The following is a 16,369-nucleotide window of genomic DNA, read 5'->3' as shown; positions in this document are numbered from 1 at the left end:
ACCAAATGAATTTATTCTACAGCTGACAGAATTTCTATTAAGAAACTATTTCAAATTTGAAGAAGACTATTATCTCCAGGTCAAGTGTTGTTCAATTGGCAGTACGGTTGCTCAGAGCTATGCCAATTTATATGTTGGTCTCTTTGAAGAGCATTTTATCTTTAATCCCCCAGAGAATCCATTCATTGGTAAAAAACACTAAATGATAGCTGTTTAAACTGCCCTGTAGATGATATCTTCTGTCTTTTTGAAGATGACACAAATTGAACGAGTTTGTAACACTTCTCAATGAATCATCATGTGCTTCTTCAGATGACTATTTTGTCTAAAGATGTTGCCACAAACTGTACAACTAAAGGGTTTCTCCCCTGAATGAATCATCATGTGCTTCTTCAGATGACTATCTTGTCTAAAGCTGTTGCCACAATCTGTACAGCTAAAGGGTTTTTCCCCTGTATGGATTTTCATGTGCAGCTTCAGATCCTGTGTTGCACTAAAATATTTGCCACAATCTGTACATCTAAAGGGTTTCTCCCCTGCATGAATCCTCATGTGCCGCTTCAGAACAAATGTTGTTCTAAAGCTGTTGCCACAAACTGTACAACTAAAGGACTTTTCCCCTGTATGGATTTTCATGTGCTGCTCCAGAACAAATTTTGTTCTAAAGCTGTTGCCACAATCTGTACATCTAAAGGGCCTTTCCCCTGTATGGATTTGCATGTGCAGCTTCAGATCCTGTGTTGCACTAAAGTATTTGCCACAATCTGTACATCTAAAGGGTTTCTCCCCTGCATGAATCCTCATGTGCCGCTTCAGAACAAATGTTGTTCTAAAGCTGTTGCCACAAACTGTACAACTAAAGGACTTTTCCCCTGTATGGATTTTCATGTGCTGCTCCAGAACAAATTTTGTTCTAAAGCTGTTGCCACAATCTGTACAGCTAAAGGGCCTTTCCCCTGTATGGATTTTCATGTGCAGCTTCAGATCCTGTGTTGCACTAAAGTATTTGCCACAATCTGTACATCTAAAGGGTTTCTCCTCTGCATGAATCCTCATGTGCCGCTTCAGAGCAAATGTTGTTCTAAAGCTATTGCCACAATTTGTACAGCTAAAGGACTTTTCCCCTGTATGGACTTTCATGTGCAGCTTCAGATGACCCATGTGATTAAAGCTGTTGCCACACACTGTACAACTAAAGGGTTTCTCCCCTGTATGAATCCTCATGTGCTGCTTCAGAACAAATTTTGTTCTAAAGCTGTTGCCACAATCTGTACAGCTAAAGGGCTTTTCCCCTGTATGGATTTTCATGTGCAGCTTCAGACTACCCATTTGACTAAAGCTGTTGCCGCAATCTGTACAGCTAAAGGGCTTTTCCCCTGTATGAACTCTCATGTGCCTCTTCAAATTTGCAATTATACTAAAACTGCTGCCACAACGTTTACAGCTAAAGGGCTTTTCCCCTGTATGAACTCTCATGTGCCTCTTCAAATTAAAACTTAAGCTAAAGCTCTTACCACAAAGTGTACATATGAAGGACTTTCCCACACTATGAGTCGTCATGGATGGAATTTGCTTTGATGATTTCACACTGTGGAACAGCTTGTTGCTCATAGATGGTCTTTGTCCGTCCACTTTTTGTGTCTTGTGTGATTGTAGTGTGTTTAAAATGGACGGGGCTTCTGTGGTCTCCTCCCACTCATCACTGTCTTCAGTATCAGAACAGTGTGAAGAGAGGCGCTGAGCTTCACTAGTTGGTTGTGATGCATCACTGTCCTCTGCACCAGCTTGTATTTGTTTGAGTGCAGATGAGGTGCTGGTTGGAGGGACTGTTTCTCTGTTTTCAACATCTTCACTTTTCACTGGTAGGAATGTCAGCATTATCCCATCATCATCTAATCTGACATCCTCTTGTGTTTGGAATAGCTGCTCCTGTTCCTCTTTAATCTGTGGAGGTTCTGGTTCCTTCAGGATCAGGCTTTGACCTCTCTCCTTCTGTTCAGGTGAAGACTCCTCTTTACACACAGGGACAAAATCTAGGATGATGAAAATAACCTGATAGTTAGGGAACTCATTGAGGTAGAACCAATGTATTCCAACAATGTTAACCATTTTATGGCCAATGTGGCACTGAACCTGTGATGCTTCATAACAAAGGAAGGAGGGAAAGCCCACAAAACCTCTTGAATGCATACAGGCATGAATGTATCATCATATTTGGGTGCTTGTCCTCAGTATGCATGCTGAGCTCTTCCAAATTAATGAATGAATCCAAAGAATGTGAGAGCTTAGTGGTTCTGAATGTCAGTTTAATGCTCATGGTGATCCCTGTTGACATCAATATGACAACATAGACTGACTTTCAAGTACTATGATGTTGGGGAAGTTACACTGATAATTACTCGGACAAACGGATAGAACAGACACTGACTATGGGTACTGACTGCATAACCAGAAGGACATGCATTCCCAACAGGCATCTAGTCTATTAATGCATGAACTATCTGCATGCATCTTTCTGTGTGCATATCTCTGTGTTCCCGGCATAGCTTGTCAAAACACTGTGCTGTTCACTTTTCTGGCTTCAATATCTATATTTTGTCATGTACACACAGGAGTGTTCACATTTTTGATCACAGCAATCAATGCATTCACACCTGCAGTCCCAGCAACTACGGCTGATTGCACTATTTCTGAACACATGCAAGCATTAGGATCATCATCGCTCTCACCTTTGGTGCTTGTACACGGCATACAAAGACTCTCTTCCTTTTTAACCATTTTCACATGCCTGATTTGTGATGTCTTTGAGGACACAGACACAACACCTGGTGTTTCCTCCACCTACAAAAAACAACAGTTTATGTTTTTAATTGTTTCACACTTATTCCATAAATACATTTCATTGCTGCATGTCTGCTAAAACTGCTCAACAAACATCCGTAAATATGTAAAATATAGAAGTACAATAAATACAACATCATCAACCTGCTGCGTTGCCAATCTCCTCTTGGAGGTAGTCGATTTCTGTTGTTCTTTTAGATTGCTTTCCAACAAGTTATGGGCCACACAATACTAAGCCACTTAAACACACCCCATACGTTTCATTGACTGATTTGCCCTCTCCTTTTATCACCAGTAATTCAAATCTCTTGACCAAAAATAATTGATCTAGAAGCTCACAAGATGTTGAAAATACATTGAAAATAAACCGACACTGCATTGTTTTTGATGCTAGGCTTCAACATTTGCATGCAAGTTACCTTTTTGTTTTTTGGAACAGCAGTGTGTTCCACAGGGATAGAAAGATTCAATGGAACTATTTCATCCTTCACATCCAACAGTCCACTGTTAAACCGTACACGTGATAGAGGGATGGAACACGCCTTCAACACTACCGCTGTTGCATTCACCTGTAAAACAGGTAACAGAAAGGTCAATTTGTGTACTAGTGCGAAAACGTGTACTAGTCATGAAAAATGGTCTCATGGAAAAACAATACACAAACAATACTATATAACACTGTAATAGTCATTGATTAGATAAACAAACCTGGTGCTCAACTCCCCCAGGTGCGTTCATCTGTAATGACAAATGGCTTGGTATTAAACACAATGGAAAAAATAGAGGTCACACAGCTCATATCTAATCTGTCAGACAGTCATGTCTTCTTCAAGGTTAATAGTTTGTAGTAAACAATACAAACTCTTTTACCATCACTAAGGTAGTCTCAACCACACAATTACAGTGTATAACCTATTACCTTCACATGACAACTCGTTGTGAGCTTGTAGATCTTCTATTTTTGATGCAAGGGTTATACTTTATATGCAAATTACCGTTTTCCTTTTTGGAACAGCAGTGTATTCCACAGGGTTAGAAAGAGCCAATGGAACTATGTCATCCTTCACATCCAACAGTCCACTGTTAAACCGTATACGTGATAGAGGGATGGAACACGCCTTCAACACTACCGCTGTTGCATTCACCTGTAAACATTAAATGCAAAAAAGACAATTCATGAAAACGTACCTTGGGGAAAAATGTATATAAAAAGCAATATAGGCTGACACAAAAGCTGACCATAAACAGTTGTTGTTTAGTTGTTGTATAATAGTTATGCAATAACAAGGGGGGGGGGTGGAGCACGCCTTCAACACTACTACTGCTTCTATATTCACCTGTACAATTAAATGTAAAAACAACTATTTGTGACAAACTCAACATACATACTAGATAATACATTGTAACAGTTATGCAATAAGTCAAACATATCAAACCTGGTGCTCAATCTTCATCCTTTTAGGCTCTCTACGAGACTCTTCAACTTCCCCGAGTTGCTTCATCTGTAATGATAAACGGTTTGGTATTAAACACAAGGTAAACTAATAGAGGCTGCACAAATCGAATCTCTAATAAAGACAGATGTCTTCTTCAAGGTTAGTAGTTTGTATTAGACAATACTTTAAACACTTTGACCATTACTAAGGTAAAGTGTGTCAAGCACACAATTACAGTGTGCAACCTAGTACCTTCTTGTTCAGTTGTTCCTCAAAGTAAAATCCTTGGAAATGATTCTGTCTTGTCTCTGAATTTGCTGAAAAGACAAACAACATAGACTACAACAACAACAACACTATGGTACTTATACCTGAGGAGTGTCTTTCACACATTGAATTCAACCAATCAGAGCAGAGTAAAATAAGTGGGGGGAGCTAAGATGCTTCCAATGGCCCTGGGCTGACATGAACATTAACATAGCACAGATAAACTATCTGGAAACATTCTTCAACACTATATAATATTTTAGCATCTTTGAATTTAAGAAATACACACATATGGTGTGCTTGTCCACAGGCATTTGTTAAAATACACAAACTCTTGCATTCCAGTACACATAGTCTGGTGATTTAATAACATGCCTTGCAAGCTTCTTGAAACTATTTTTAAAGATTGATCGTCAAAGGCCTACAGTGTAACATCTAAATTGCAATTGTAATTACTCAAAACCAATGCATTAATTACTGACTTTTTTTACTTGTGGTGTTGAAAAACCAAACGTTTTTTGTTAAAAGGTTAAAGCACTATATTCTGACTGTAATCATTGCTATAATGTGTGTTCAGTAACAGGGACAGGAGTCTCCCCAGCTCCCCAACTCTTTAATAAACAGAAATGATAGTTTCAGGTGGGTACAACATTGAATTAAATCATGCGATAGAATCTATTCATCAACATCAATAGTATCTTGTCCCAGTTACCAATGGTCATTAACCTGTTTCATCACTTTCATTGTTACTTTTGCTTGTTTATCCTGTACCTACATGAGTTCTGTCTCCTGATTGGATGGAAATCGTATCCTGACCAGAACATTTATTCTCTGTTTACTAAAGAGCTAGGGAACCACAGAGATCCTTCTTAATGAACTATGGCAGTGAATACTATGGGACTATAGAGCTATTTAGCACTTATTTCAACAATATTCCTTACACCCCCTTTTAAATATGGCAGTGCCAATTTACACACATGCATCTATCATTTCTGGTTGTAGGGTTTGAAACTCTTTGCATCTAATCACTTAGAAGACATAGTTTGTGAATGTTGTGGAATGTTTTGTACAATTGTAGCGGTCCCCTCGATCGTCATGTGGTTGAGGGGAGGGCTTTTGAGTTATTTTAAATAATTTTAACTTAAAGAGATATTTCACTTTCAAAAAAAACTTTGGTCATATTATCATCTACTCAGGCCGTTATGAACCCCCCAGACAGTTTTTAAGTTGCTTGATTCAGAATTTAGATATTTGATATTCATTTAATCAGACACCTTCCTATACAAACCCATTGTAACTTCAAACTCCATTTTAACCATGTTAGATTCATCAAAAACACCCGTCCTTTGTTCTGGTGACTCATACCACCCCCCTAATACGCGAGGGGCCATGTTGTTTCAATTACTTTTTTCATTTATTTTTTATATATTTTTTGGAAAATGAAAACAAATCTTTAACTCTGATTAACTCAATATTAATTATCTTGGATCTCTTTTATAATAATACATGCAAAAGCAGTTTTTAAAGTCACAATATTATCAATTAACCTGTTCATGCAGTTTTTAACCCAAAGTATATTAAATGAGCCTCTAATTAGCTTCAAATATAACTACTTAGGACTTGTAACCAAATGGACCCTTTATCTAAAAGGTAACAATGAAATGAATTCACACCACAAAGTATTTAGAAAAATAGAAATCTCAATTGTGTAGTTATTTGTGCAATGATTGGTGCAAAATAGAATAAAATAGCAAATATGAAATGTAAACAACACATTCCAATGTTCTTTCAACACTGTGCAGGTTCAAAACCTTAATGACAAATACCCCTCTTCTTTCAGGAATACACGTTAGATGCAAAACAATAAATACCTTCTCACATATATTATTCAAAAATGTACCACCTTTCTTTCAAACACTAAGTCACTTAAGGACACTATTACTTAAGGACACACACCCACCCACCCACCCACACACACACACACACACACACACACACACACACACACACACACACACACACACACACACACACACACACACACACACACACACACACACAACCTTAAAGCCGGCAAAACTATACTAAGTTAACCTAAAACCCTTAAGTTGCAGGCCTGGTCGTTGCTTGGGTTCGTTGTGGCCTCAAATCGCATTGGCCCCTTCACTCTTTGGTGAGAAAAAATAAAAGGGTAATACCTTAATGTTCCTTGTTACTCCAACAGGCACTCGTGCAGGTTAGCAGCAGATTAGCAGCATGTGTGCAGTCCAGACGCAATCTTCTCATCCCACGTTGCCAGAGAACTATTTGTGAAGTCCTGGTTGCTGAAACTCTAATTGGATTGTCCTCTTTGTGTCCTCCAGTAGAGAACAACAGACTCTCACATAAACAGCCCAACTGTGGAAGTTAAGCTGGGCCTAGAAACGACTGTTCACGTGCTATGAACTGACTGTAGACTCACTCTGAGCTTGTTAGCATTGGCGTTAGCATTTAGCACAACATAAAACAACAGTCTCTGAATTTCGTGTAGAAAGTCTTCTTGTTGTCCCAGACGTGCAGCTTGTCCTCGTATACTGACTGTTGTGTAAACACTCATGTAAGACACGAAGTACACGCAGGTCTGTGCACTGCAAACTTATAATATCATACAGAATGTCTCTGAATGAAACCACTCGGTTACGTTACGTTCCCTCTCTTTCTTAGCTGTGTTCCGTGAGCAGAAATAACGGAGCAGAAATAAGACTTCCGGTTGACGATCTCTTCAGAATAAGAGTACCCTCTAGAGTAAAAAGAAACCATTGAAAACCATTGAAAAACGGTTCATTTGCACATTAAAACTATACATTAAGCATTTAAACGAAGCTAGAAAACAAATATTATGTATATTTGTAATAAAAAAAGTTTTTAACTGTTTTAATAACATTAAAAATGTATCTAAATGGATAAATGCTGTTCACTGGAGTGCATAGACTTCACAAATTGGACGCTGGACACAAGACAACTATTTGGGGGGGCACGTATGACATACGTACGCGTTCAGGGAGACCCCCTCTACAACGCCACACTCTCCGCTAAGCCAGACAGGTGTATTTGGAAAAGTGGCGGGCCGTCCAGTGAGGTCAGGGGTCAGAAAACAGCCATTTTCAGTGCATAGACTTCACAAATTGGGCACTGGACACGAGACAGCTATTTGCGGGGGCACGTGTGACATACGCACGCGTTCAGGGAGACCCCCTCTACAATGCCACACTCTCCGCTAAGCCAGACAGGTGTATTTGGAAAAGTGGCGGGCCGTCCAGTGAGGTCAGGGGTCAGAACACGGTCCATTTTCAGTGCATAGACTTCACAAATTGGGCGCTGGACACGAGACAGCTATTTGCGGGGGCACGTGTGACATACGCACTCGTTCAGGGTGACCCCCTCTACAACGCCACACTCTCCGCTAAGCCAGACAGGTGTATTTGGAAAAGTGGCGGGCCGTCCAGTGAGCCACACTCTCTTAGCGGAGAGTGTGGCGTTGTAGAGGGGGTCTCCCTGAACGCGTGCGTATGTCACACGTGCCCCCGCAAATAGCTGTCTTCGTGTCCAGCGCCCAATTTGTGAAGTCTATGCACTGAAAAAGGCCATTTTCTGACCCCTGACCTCACTGGACGGCCCGCCACTTTTCCAAATACACCTGTCTGGCTTAGCGGAGAGTGTGGCGTTGTAGAGGGGGTCTCCCTGAACGCGTACGTATGTCACACGTGCCCCCGCAAATAGCTGTCTCGTGTCCAGTGCCCAATTTGTGAATTCTATGCACTGAAAAAGGCCCTTTTCTGACCCCTGACCTTACTGGACGGCCCGCCACTTTTCCAAATACACCTGTCTGGCTTAGCGGAGAGTGTGGCGTTGTAGAGGGGGTCTCCCTGAACGCGTACGTATGTCACACGTGCCCCCGCAAATAGCTGTCTCGTGTCCAGCGCCCAATTTGTGAAATCTATGCACTGAAAAAGGCCCTTTTCTGACCCCTGACATCACTGGACGGCCCGCCACTTTTCCAAATACACCTGTCTGGCTTAGCGGAGAGTGTGGCGTTGTAGAGGGGGTCTCCCTGAACGCGTGCGTATGTCACACGTGCCCCCGCAAATAGTTGTCTCGTGTCCAGCGCCCAATTTGTGAAGTCTATGCACTGAAAATGGACCTTTTCTGACCCCTGACCTCACTGGACGGCCCGCCACTTTTCCAAATACACCTGTCTGGCTTAGCGGAGAGTGTGGCATTGTAGAGGGGGTCTCCCTGAACGCGTGTGTATGTCACACGGGCCCCCGCAAATAGCTGTCTCGTGTCCAGCGCCCAATTTGTGAAGTCTATGCACTGAAAATGGACCTTTTCTGACCCCTGACCTCACTGGACGGCCCGCCACTTTTCCAAATACACCTGTCTGGCTTAGCGGAGAGTGTGGCGTTGTAGAGGGGGTCTCCCTGAACGCGTGCGTATGTCACACGTGCCCCCGCAAATAGCTGTCTCGTGTCCAGCGCCCAATTTGTGAAGTCTATGCACTGAAAATGGACCTTTTCTGACCCCTGACCTCACTGGACGGCCCGCCACTTTTCCAAATACACCTCTCCCGCTTAGCGGAGAGTGTAGCGTTGTAGAGGGGGTCTCCCTGAACGTGTGCGTATGTCAAAAGTGACATACGCACTCAACAGCCGTCTCCTGTCCAGTGTCCAGTATTGTCTGAAATTGGCACTGGGCGGCCTGCCACTTTCCTTTTTTTACAAATTATCTCTCAAATGTTCACCAACATTCTGTACTGGTCTGTATCCATTTTCTATCAAGTTTAGGGCGCTCAGTTATGGAGAAGTACACACACACACACACGCACGCACGCACGCACGCACGCACGCACGCACGCACGCACGCACACACACACACACACTACAAATTTACTAATATTTCTCTATCTTTTTTTATGCTGTGTTTCCATGTTGTATATATGTTGTTAAATAATATACACTTGTAATTATTTTTTTCTGATTACATTTGTATTTGTATTGTATTTTAGTTTTTAAATAGGTGAGATCAACTTTATAAACCCCAAATTCTTATTTTTTTTTATCTCGCCTGCACTATCTACTATTATTATTTGTAGCATATTTTGTGGTCTCTTTTATCATTGTTTATTTGCTTCTGCAATAAACAAGAGTAACCTGGCCTAGAGTCATCATTATTACAACAATGGACAAACAATACAAAAACAATACATATATGTAACACACACAAATCAATATCCAGTTAAAGTGCAAAACAGTGCTAAGTGCACATTTAATGGTCAATAGCCAATTTCAAACTGGAACAACCTGGCACTTATAAGTGATCTAGTATAAGCCATTTAAAAAGACGTACTGTACATCATAAATTTATTTTTTAAATACAATTGTGTCTTTTTTTTTAAACTTGCCACTTAGAAGTGTTTTAGTATGAGCCATTTAAAAGGCATACATCATAAATGTATTTTTAAATTAGATCTGTGTCTTTTAAAAAACATAAAAAATCATGATCTTATTTTGAAGGCAACCGGAAACCTTATTTCTGCTAGCTCGAAAACCGGAAGTCCAATTTCTGCTCACGGAACGGAGCTCTCTTTCTCCGGACAGCAACACACTCTACTAGCTATGTTCCCCACAGGAATGTTAACCCCATAAATGCTGGTCAGAATAAACAAGAAAACGTTACTTTTAAACAAAACAAAACAAATCTCCTTATGAATTAGTCATGAGTTATACGTTACGTTTTTAAACAAAAACACATACCCTTTTAAAGGCTATTAACGCTTTTTAAACAATCAACCCATTAAATGATTTTAATACTATTTATAGTGTAACTTATTTTATAGCTGGGTTACACAATGCCCTGGTTGCCCCAGGTTCGATTCCAGGCCAGGCCAGCATATGTGTCGATGAAATGAAATTTGTCCCTGAACAAGACTCTTAACCCCTAATTGCTCACAGGTTCTCATTGGAAACAAGACTGCAGTACTTTCATGAACGACCTGTTAAAAGGAATTATCCTTTATACAGCTTATTTTTGTGTTCTCAAAGTATTCTTTTATTTTGACAAGCTGTCCGGAAGCTCTGTTGTGACAGCTTCCGGCCGCTGCCCTTATATGGTCTTCCTGGTTGGTAGCGTCTCACAGCTCAGACTCACCACGAGAGCATACAATGTTTGGTGGCAGCGTGGTCGCTGAACCAAGGTTTGTTTTATTCTACATGTCAACATTTATGTTCTTGTCAATGAGATTGTACTGTATGTCATGTTTTATTATGAGTTTAATTGATTGTTTGTTTTATTTCAGTTTGTTTACAGTTGTTGTTTGGGTTTCCTGAAGGCTCATTCCCTTCTTTGTTTTCATGCAGCCAATGAGGTAATTTAATTTCTTAGTGCATTTTTCTTTCCTTATGTTTTATGTGAGTATGTGTTTTATGTCATGCTTATCGTTGTTTATTTCTTGTGTTTTGAACAGTTTGACGGTTGGTTGGTACATAGAAGTTGCTTAATAAAAACCCATCATAGCTAACCATATCTGCCTTGTTCATGAAGGGAGTGACAGCAGGGTTAAACATTCATATGAGCACTGCATAGATTGCACACATCAATGTGTACAAACATGATGCAATTCTGTCAATATGGTCTAATAGCAAATTTACACATTGTCACCTTCCTAAAATAATGACTTACGTAAGTGTTATATCATTTTGATGATGCTGACCACATCCGGTAAAATGGCCTATATCCTTATTGAAAAGATCACACTGTTCCCACCCCAGTAGTACAATGGCCTATGTCAAGAGTGTGACTTATAGGCCATTTTTTTGTTCACAATACTATTTGACTTAGACAATTTTATTTTCAATACATGTGTAGTTAGTGTTTTATATTTGTTTTTTTTGCGTATGTTGTACTGTCTGTGACTGCATGTCTGCATGTATTAACAACGTATACATGATTACACATTACATGGTTAATTTATGAAGATACACCATCCCTATTTGAGCCAGAGGTGACATGGTACACAAATCCTACAAATGGTCTGCTAAGTGGGCGCCGGCGTCTGCCGGCAAATCGCGCAGACATCCTATGTTTACTGGTGCTAGATCCCATGAGAGTGTGTTGCCGCCGGGACCGAGAAAGGTCGATAAAGTACATTTTAGTATGGAAATCTTGGGAATATTGTGTGGCTTGTGACGATCGGGTCCAATATTTAGTTCAGTGATCAATGGGCTAAAAAAAATGTCTCAGAAGCTGTGTTCACGATTCTACAAATGCCTTCTAGATCAGAAAGGCATTTATGAAATGTTTTGTGCCAGGAACCCCCAGAAGAGAAGATTTATGTAAAAAAAAAATAGAATGATGTACAAGTTCGCAGCACGGCACAAAGTGACGCGCTGTGAGCTTGTATATCTGCTATTTTTGAGAACCACTAAACTACGTCTAAACCTCTGTTCTAAATCCTAAGAGTTTTCTGAAAAACGTATGTTTCTATATTTATATATATAAATCTAAAATGACACAGATGCTTCATGCTTTCCCGGTTTTAATGGGTTAAACAACCTAGTCCTGGTTGTACGTTGCTGGTGCAAGTACAGTACCTACTGTACGTCAGGGATGTTGTGTAAAATCAGCAGACCTACCTAAGGGCAAATAAGAGGAGAACCCCTTCATAAGTGCATGAATACATGGGGAGTAATCTTCCTGATATGTATTGGTGGAAATAGTTTAAGAAACAGCCATGTTCTCTCTGGATCAGAGGCGGAAATATTGGATGGTTAACACATTTGATTCATTTTAGATTTATTTGCTTATTTATTTTTTGGGACGGTGTAACCGCCCCCTATACAGTATGTGAGGTTTGGACATTGACTAATCCTGCACCGTGATTGGCCACCAGTCTACACCCCAGTCTACACCCCTAACCCCTACACATTCAATGCAAATCTTTACTTTTCTTTAAGTGAGCTTCCATCAGTGTGATGACCACTAGCTGTAATGTGATTGGCTGACTTTATTGGTTGACTCTATTCAGGACTGTGATTGGCTAGCGAGACACATGTGCAGCCCTATGAATAGGACTATGGCACTTAAAAAAACACATTTATGTTTTTTTTTAAGTGAGTCATGCAGGGGTGTGCCGATTTTTCACGAAACGATACGATACGATATTGGGCTCACAACTTCGATACGATTTCGATACGATACGCATTTTTTTATATTATGAAAATATATGGGGGAGAAAAAAAGCAATAAATGGCACCCTAAACATTGGCCTATTATAGCGCCAACTTCTATTCCTGCATTTGAAGTAAATATTTGAGCTGTATTTTGTCCCGGAATGGATTATATCTATTATTTGATGTTTCTCCTTGAGTAATAGTGCAAAAGTTTGGTGGTAAGGGTTACGTCTAACCACAGATGGATGAAGAGTTTCGTAATGCTGTAACGAAGCTGACAATCTGCAAAACATCAAAGTACTGATCGAATTACATCAGAATTGTATCAGTGCTGCTGGGATATTGAGTGTTTGTCATTAATTCAGTCAAAGTGTGGCTTACACATGATCAGCTTGCCTGACTATTGTGTCCGCTCCCCCCCCCCCCCCCCCCCCCCCCAAGGGATAAGGGAGGGGAGGGGCAGGGAGGAGAGGGGGATTAAGTGACTATGACATCAAAGTCAAGGGACCAATCCATTTTCAGCCTAATTATAAAAAAAACAGACCACAGAAAATCCACTAAATGTTCAAAGTTCAGTTTTTTGGGGTGTAATTGAGGTCATAAAACCCCAAATAAAATAAAAAAGAAAAGTGAAAATGATTGTCATAGAACCTTTAAAGTTCATTGGTCAGAACGTATGCCGTGTTACAGATGTTATTGACTACACAGAGGAAATGCAAATTCCTGACGTTTTCCCCTGAGTGTATACTAGAAGTTCACTAGAGTGGGATTTAAATATTAAGCCTTCAGATTTTATCCAAACATCATGCTAATCGGTACACATTATCTCTATAGCCATGTGATCAAGATGGTTCCGTCCATTTTTTTTATATTCCATCCTGTTTGGCGAATTGCTGGCCCACAATAACCTACCTGACCTGGCGGAGACCTGTGCTCCGAGGAGCACTCTTTCTAGTTATCCCTGTATTACACTTTGTTGTGCAATGGTGGCGTACAAAAAATAGTGAAAATGGCCAATCTACAAGCTCACAACGTGCTGTTGTGAGCTTGTAGATCGGATATGTTCACTATGCAGATTATTTTAAATAATCGCTGATTCATTGTAATCGAGGGAAAAGTTTGGGAAAATGGTCGTGTTCGGTGCTCCCTTCTGTTGGATTGAAATATAATAATTGTGATTATGCACAGTCGAGAATAATTTAGAGTTGCAGGACATTAGGATTACCTGTGCAGTGCTTCACACCAGCACTGGAGAACTGCTCATCCGATGGACTTCACAGTCGACACTGCACTTCCTCTGCCTCTCAGATATACAGTACACCCCGCCAGGTGTGAAGTGGATCGGAAGAGCGCTTCGCGAGATACGGCTGCCTGCTCCGAGTTATGGGCCGAGCCGCTGTTCTGGAGAACCGCTAATCCGATCGACTTCGCTGCACCTCCTTGGGTCCTCAGAAATACCCTCCCTGCCTTGTGAAGTCAGTCGAATGAACGATTCTGGAGATATGCGAAGGGCAGACAGAGATTTGTGGAATTTATAAATTCATAGATTTACGTTTAGTCCAGTCAACATTTTTTTTGCACCCCTATATACTTAACATTGACTAGCTGGGACCCCAATAGTTGGCCCCCTCCTTTTTTTCCCTATACACTAAATCTCCTCACCGAAAACAGCCAACATACAAGCTCACAATGCGTCACAATGCAACGTGTTGTAATTGGGGAACCCTTACTCATTGTAATCGTCATATTGTCGCTGAAACCTCTTATCTCCATATTTTTACTTTTTGTGTTTTTTTTACGTAAGTTAACGCCCTACTTGATCATACTACAGCGGGGGGGGTGGGGCTGCGACGGACACACACACGGACGGACGGACGGACAGGGTGCAAAACATTATTAAATCAGTCTCGGCCATGCCTTTCGGCCTGGCGGAGAGAATAATCTGTAAAACATATATGTTTGTGACAGGGAAGGTAGCTTAACCACTTGTACCCTTGCGTCCTTATTCTGGGCATAATAGGCAAACATTCAGTGGAAATAGCCACTATACAAGCTCACAATGTATCGTAACACGTTGTGACCTTGTATATCGGCTATTTTCTCGGCGAAGACATTTGGTATAGAGGGGGGAATCGGAGGGAACCAAGTATAGACCCCTGGGGGACCCCAGTCAACAAAGTGAAATATGATGAATTAGGAAGTAGTCTGTCTGCAGGGAACAGAAGGTCTGCTGCAGCATGGCAGAATGACAAGATATACAGCAGAGAGCAAGACACACTTTGAAGGTTTGAGTTGGGAGTGAAAGAAAAATAAGGCTCTATGCACAACTGGGCCTCTTCCTTACTTCCTTCCACAGGTCTTACCAATTTTACTAATTAAGGCTCTGTTCCATTTAGTGCAGCACAGTGGTTAATTTCGAGGACCCCCATAATTCTGAGTGTATACATAACATAACCATAACCAAATGGACTCTTACTGGGCCATTTGGTTCCATTTGTACACTTTAAGAGTTTGGAACCCCCTCAAGGAACCATGAGGGTCCCAGGACCACACTTTGAGACCCACTGGTGTAGCAGAGTGTTTCCAGTGAACCGACATGCACAATATCAGCACCCTGACTCTGTTTGACCAGAATGGAACAGAGCCTTCATTAGTATCATTGGTAACACCTGTGAAGGAGCTAAGGAAGAGGTCTTTCCTATATGGCCGATGTACATAGAGAAAACAGAAGACATAAATGCCAGCTTGACAGGTTCCTTGGATCGATTTGTAAATAAAGGTGAATGTGAGTTTATAGATTATACAATATTTTACTTAAATGGGCAAAGTAATGGCATATGAATTATTCAGTCGGCTTGCTATGGCTGGTTTGTGCGTGATCCTGTCTGAGTATATATTCTTTACCTCAGCTGTTATTGTCTCAATGTCTTCCAGTTAAAACCAACCATTACGTGTTTCCAAGTCGTTCCACTGGCTGTTTAGGCCCACGCCGCAAAGTAGCCAAGAGCAATGCACGTTTTTATGCAAATCACAAGGCTATTCGTTGTTTTATTTATGTATTTATGTAAGCTAGTGTCGTGACAACTGCGTGTGTGTTCACTGAAAGACCAAACAAAACAAAACAAAAAACAAATAGTTTACTTTTGTGATCAAAACATTGATGAGGCAGAATTCCGAGGCTGTTTTCTGTAACCAACGAAATAACAAAAACATTGGGATTTTGAGCGCTAGCAGCTGGTTTCCTCGCCTCGGGCCCCGCCCACCCCCTTGAGTGGGCCGTCCTCCTGGTCAAGAGACTCATAGATATAAATAGGTAGACGCCTCATCGGCCACTGGGCCTCACGTCAGCGCCACCCCCATATTATGCAGGGCAACTAGTCATAACTCCACTGCAAGAAGTAATAAAGCCCAGAAATAGAATAGAGTGAAAACCTCTTCCTCTATCATGACAACATTATATAGAGGAACCATTGAGAGCATTCTGGTGAACCGTCTGGTATGGGAACTGTACAGCTGCTGACCGCAAGTCCCTCCAAGGATATTGAGAGCAGCAGAGAAGATAACAAGTGTCGTCCTCCCATATCTGACGTATATACACAGACCCATGTGTCAGAAAGG

This window comes from Gymnoscopelus microlampas (genome assembly GCF_963454915.1).
Source record: "Gymnoscopelus microlampas genome assembly, chromosome: 20".
NCBI lineage: Eukaryota > Metazoa > Chordata > Actinopteri > Myctophiformes > Myctophidae > Gymnoscopelus > Gymnoscopelus microlampas.
Note: the sequence above shows the minus strand (reverse complement) of the source record.